We start from the raw sequence: 6,397 nt of genomic DNA on the forward strand, positions 1-6,397 counted from the left end.
TTCCTGCAGGTTTATAGGTGAACCACTCCACCGGGAAACTGGCTGCATTCTTTTAGGAGATATTACAAGTCAATTCACTTCATTGATTTGACTATCTCTGTGTTCTCAGAAGTCATAAAAGTGTAAAATTTTAAAGTATAGAAGAAACCCTACATATTATTTAATCCCAATTTTTTATTTTAGAGATGCAGAAAGTAGGTCCTAGAGAGATAAGTGACCTAACCAGGCTCACAGAGCAGTTAGTGGCAATACTTGGTCTAAAACCCTAAATTCCTAATTTCCAGTTTCAGTGCTTCTTCTCAATAAACTGCCTTCCCCAGAGAACAGGTTCCCGAACCTGAAACTTGAGCTAAGTGTTTTGTCACAAGGCCATCTTTGATTAGGAAATTGATTTAGATACAGCTGAACACCTACTCAAGCTTTTCTTTTTAAGACAATTATAGTTACCACGGCTGCACAACAAATTGCCCTATAAAGTAATGGCATAAGACAACAATCATTTTCTTTTATTTTCTTTTCTTTTAAATCTTTTAAAAATCATTTTCTTTCACTCATAGTGTTGCAGCCAAGAATGTGGGAAGGGCTTATCTGAGTAGACGGCACTTGCAGTCTCTCATGCAGTTGCAGTCAAACGCAGGCTGGAGCTGCAGCCATCTGGAGGTCTCCTGGGCAGATCCGCCAAGAGGGCTCACTCACCTGGGTGGCAGTTGGTGCAGAGATCTGCCTGCCGGGGGCTCAGCTGGGGTTGCTGGCTGAAGGATCTGCACATGGCCTCTCCAGCTGGCTCACGCGCGTCTCAAATGCTCTCACGTGGTTCCTGGCTGCCCCCAGAGCAAGGCTGCTGAGTCATCCAGGCAGGAGGTGCCAGGCCTTTTCAGAATTACGCACCCTCACTTCTATTGCTTCAATCACAAGTGAGTTACTAAGGCCCGCTTACGCACAAGGGAGGAGAGGAAACCCCCATCTCGGTGTGAATAGTTTGAAATAATTTGTAGACATGTTTTAAAACTGCCACATGATCATACAGAGAGAAATTTCAGGTAAGCTGGGAGATACAACATAAAGATAGAAGAACTGATCAGTCACTACACCCATCAAAGCAACTTTGGAAAACAGAACATGCACTCCTCTATTTGTTCATCATCCTAACATCCTACCATAGGAAATGTAATTAAAAGTGATTAATTCAGCTTCGCCTAGTTTCCAAGACAACAGGATTGACATTCAGGATAAAAAGGAGATGACCTAGAAGGCAAAATAATAATGTTCAAGGTCAAGAACTTGAGTTGTAAATCAAGTGTTTCACATTTGAGTTAATGAAAGACCAAAGAGACCTTTTATCATTCCCCCAATGAGCCTGCAGAATTAAATTTTATTTAACTTCTTGGAGGGAGGTGGCTTTGTCTTTTCAACTTGATTTGTATGACACTCCACAGAGCTCAATGCGGAAGTTAGTACTTAACAAATTTCAGATAGATGTTTTAATTGGAACAGAGTCCATAAAAACACCAAGGAGCCTGTAGTATAGACTTCTATGATTCCAAGAGTTGAGATGAATAGGGAGTATTTTCAAGCATTTGTGGTTTCAGAAATTGAAAAATTGGAACAATTGCCAATGGTACTGATAAGGGCCACAAACACTTTTTGGCATTTCAAACATCAAGAAAAGAGGCAAAGATTGAAGAAAACAATTAGATATGTATTAGAAAATCAACTGGATGCTGAATGTAAAAATCCTTTCCCTTTCTTGGAGCTATATGTAATGAGGTGGATAGACCTAGAGTCTGTCACACAGAGTGAAGTAAGCCAGAAAGAGAAAAACAAATACTGTATGCTAACTCATATATATGGAATCTAAAAAAAAAAAAAAAAAAAAAGGTACTGATGAACCCAGTGACAGGGCAAGAATAAGGATGCAGATGCAGAGAATGGACTGGAGGACACAGGGTTAGGGGGGTGGGGGCGAAGGGGAAGCTGGGACGAAGTGAGAGAGTAGCATAGACATATATACACCACTAACTGTAAAATAGGTAGCTAGTGGGAAGTTGCTGTATAACAAAGGGAAATCAACTCGATGATGGGTGATGCCTTAGAGGGCCAGGACAGTGAGGGTGGGAGGGAGTCCTGGGAGGGAAGGGATATGGGGATATATGTATAAATACAGCTGATTCACGTTGGTGTACCTCAAAAGCTGGTACAAGAGTGTAAAGCAACTATATGCCAATAAAGAGCTTAAAAAAAATCCTCTCCATTTCTGATATTGGATGATATTCAGAGGTAGGTTGGAAAATATAATGGGTATAGTCCAATATAAGAAAGATACGAATTCTCATACCATGAGGAGAGGAGCTCTTTGTGGAAGTCATGAAACAATTTCCCCTCTTCAAAACCTCACCCTTGCCAATAAAGATGTAAAATGTCTAGATTCCAGGAGGTTGATTTAAATTATTATGAAAATAAATTCTTTAACTTAGGCTTTGAAGGTTGCATAGCCCACCCCCCTCAAAACTTGAGTTTAAAATCAATGGCATATCATTTCTTGTAATTCTTTTGCTGAGTTCACTGACATAGTTGCTTTCTGGACTGGACTAGAAGAGCCAAGACAGCCTCACTCACACATCTGGTGCCTTGGTACTGGCTGTGGGATGGGGCTCCTTGGTTCTCCTGTACTTGGCCTTTGCGGTAGACAGAATAATGGTCCCCAAAAGACATCTATGTTCTAATCCTCAAAACCTGTGAATAGGGATATGTTAGCTTACAGGACCAAGGGGATTTTGCAGATGTGATTAAGTTAAAGATCTTGAGATGGGATGATTATCCTGGATTATACACATGGGTCCAATCCCATCACAAGGGTTATTTTAAGAAGGGGGCAGGAGAGTCAGAGAAGGAGATGTGACAACGGATGCAGGGGTCACAGTGATGTGAGGAGGGGGGAACCAGCCAAGGAATGCAGGTGGCTTCTGGAAATTGGAAAAGGCAGGAAGATGAATTCTACCCCGAGCCTCTAGGAGGAATTCAACCCTGCTGACCCATTTTAGATTTCTGACCTTGAGAATTATAAGACAATAGATTTCTGGGTTTTTTAGATCACCGAGTTTGTGGTAGTCTGTCACAGCAGCAACAGGAAACTAACACAGCCTTTTATCCTCTAAAGGCTACACCAGGTCTCAAGTACTGTTTTCAGAGAGCCAGTGACTGTGCAAACACTTCTCAAGCTTCTCCTTGTGTGAAGTCCCATTTGCCAAAACATGTTACATGGCCAAGCCTAGAATCAATGTGAAAGGGACTTTGACTCCACTTCTTTTTTTTTTAACTTTTTTAATCTTTATTGGAGTATAATTGCTTTACAGTATTGTGTTAGTTTCTGCTGTACAACAAAGTGAATCAGCTGTATGTATACATATATCCCCATATCCCCTCCCTCTTGAGCCTTGCTCCCACCCTCCCTATCCCACCTCTTTAGGTTTTCACAAAGCATCAAGCTGATCTCCATGGGCTATGCAGCAGCTTCCCACTAGCCATCTATTTCACTCTGCCTCTTGATGAGAAAAGTGGTAAAGTCTCACTGCTTATATATTGGGATAGGAGGAAATTGTGGCTATTAAACAAATCTGTTACAGGGGGTATAATATGTTCTATGTGACTAGCTTGGCTTTTGCTTTGAAAATCTTAACCATTTGATTCAATCTCTTAGCCTAATGCTTAAAGTTTAGACCTTCATCTGTCACACATTCCATAATGCCTAACTCAATCACCACCATGTTACAGCTAAAGTTCCAATTATGACTCTTTTTCTTTTCTGCCTCTAGCTGCCTTTCTCCTTCCAACTGTGTTCCTCTTCCTATTCTTTTCCAGTCTAGCTCTACTTCCAAACGAACTTCTCAGGTTGCTGAACCATTGAACATCAGCGTTTTACTGAGTCTACAATGTTTTTAAGTCTTTCTTTCCCTTGGAGGAAGTTAATATACATGCACTTTTACGTGGCAAATAGTTTCTGACTCAATCCTGAGATATTCATTTGTAAGAAATACAATGCCAAATGTCAAGGCCAGGAGGCATTTTGTGTGTGTATTTCAACCTAAAGAATGGCACTTGTTTCAGGTATTTAAAAAGCCAGAAAGAAAATTCCTTCAATGTTCTTCAAATTTGCATTTTCCTTCATCTTTCAAGCCACAAATGAAATACATTAGAACTCTCACATCATTAACAGAATGTGTGGGTAAACTTAAAATTTGCATTTAAACACATTCAAAAACAAAGACTTCTGCAGAACTTGCAAGTAGATAGGGGGAAGATGCCAGTGAAAAGAAAAGTAAATAGTACTTTCTTGCCAAAAATCATTGAAATTAAGTTTATATATGTATTTATTGTAACTGTCACATTTGTTTATTTTTAAAGAGTATATTGGTCCCAAATAGAACTGCGAGTTTCTTGAATAATTTATTGTTGCTATCAGTTTTCTGCATGGGTTATATAAGTTTTACAAATTAGATGATTTGGCTAACTGATAAAACTTTATGCGGGTTTCAGTAAAGTCAAAAGAAAGATACTTTCCAGATAACACATGTGGCCAGGGCGGACTGGCCAACAAACCTTAAGAGAACATAACGTTAGAATGAACTTACTATAACCAGGGGCCTGATCTTCAGGCTTACAATTCCAGAAACCAGATTTTAGCTATTTCTAATGATCCCAAACTTCTTATCGACTATCTTCCTTCCTGGTATTGGCGAGCCTGGCAGTTGAATCCAAAGGCCCTCTTGAGCACAGCATTTGAGCAAAGAAAAGAAGATTCTCTAGGGTCTCAATGACATGATGAAGACTAACCAAACACGACTGACCCTTGACAGCCTTCACCTGCCCAGAGACCTGTCTGTCAGGGTCTCCCAGATTCATAAATGAGCAGTTCTTACCCAAGGCTCCTTCTCTGATTCCCATGTTTCTAGATGGTACATTTCAAGTTCTCCATACCTTCTTTCTCTAAATATATCAATATTATTGATTAAGCCATAGTGTAGTGAAGGATGCACCAATATGTACCAGGTGTCACCAGCCTCCCTTTCTTAGGAATCAGTCATTTGAAAACAATCTCTCTTTCCCAATAAATCCTGCTCAGCAGGGCCCTCCAGGCAGCCACTTCGAATCAGTTTGAATTGACACAGGAGATGAAGCCTAGTGTGTTTGCCACCTCTGGTGCAGAGGCTCTTTCTAAGGACCTAGGAGACTCCCTGTCTCTTCTCATTAGATGCTGATTTCATTTGACCATGAATTCAGCTGAAATCTTGCTCGGTAATAGTGACCAAGGCAATAGATTCAGATCCTCAGAACCCAGTCAGATTTTCCCTGTCTCCTAAGCGTAACTGCACATTTCCTCCACAAATGTGTTGTCACAAGGGAGACAAAGCTTGGTGAGTTAACACAGGCTCATATTATTACGGGACTACATTACCCATGTGTTGTCTTGCCTAAGGTCTGTTGTCCTCACGAGACCTTAAGCATCCCAGGAAGGCCTGTACCTATTCTGTTAACCCTTGTATCACCAGTGCTGACACACAGGAGCTCAGCAAATACCCTCATGATATATTTCTTGCGATAATATGACTAATGGTAGGTGTGTTCCAAACTGTCTGTCAAAAGTAGCTTTTGGAATTAGAGCTACATTTCATTGCATTCAACAAAAACTTTCAAAAAAACCTTTTTTTGTTTGTGTGAAACCATCAAGGTTTTGGTTGCTGACCTGCCTCCAAGCAGCTTTTAGTCTAGGTAAAGTGACAAGACTTATAACAATTTTACAAAGAAGACAATACGTAGCCAAAATCCAAAATGTATAATAGAAGCAATAAACACAAACAGGAAAAATACATTGAGAAGGAAAAACGTTCTCTAAACTTCTTGAAGACTGAAAAACATCACTTGTGTCCATACTGATGCTATACACAAGATCCGGCATATTGCCTTATGTAAACCAGATGACCTGTGAATGTTGTTTGAATAAAGGAATTGATCAATGAATACTAAATAATTATAGTTTTGCAGTTTAGTTCTTTGCACATTGTCAGGGTTTAGTATGTACGAATGTTATGCCCAGTACTACAACTGATTAATGGTAACACAGTCTCTAAAATTACCCTAGAGAAAGGCTAAGGGAGTATTCTTCAGTCCACTGCTCTCTCTCACCCCGCATATGTAGTAAATCTGCAAGTCTTTTCTACCCTCTTAATAGCGCTAACCATTCACTTGCTTCTCTCTGTCCCTTGCCACTACCTGGTTGTGACTATCAGAAATGCTCACCTTAACCTGCTCCCCTTTGCCTCCTTCCAACCCATTCTCTACATGTTACTGAGTCCAAGCTTGCTCTGCTCACCTCACGACAGGCCAATAAATCAGAGATGAG

Source organism: Hippopotamus amphibius, chromosome 5 (assembly GCF_030028045.1).
Source record: "Hippopotamus amphibius kiboko isolate mHipAmp2 chromosome 5, mHipAmp2.hap2, whole genome shotgun sequence".
Classification (NCBI taxonomy): Eukaryota; Metazoa; Chordata; class Mammalia; order Artiodactyla; family Hippopotamidae; genus Hippopotamus; species Hippopotamus amphibius.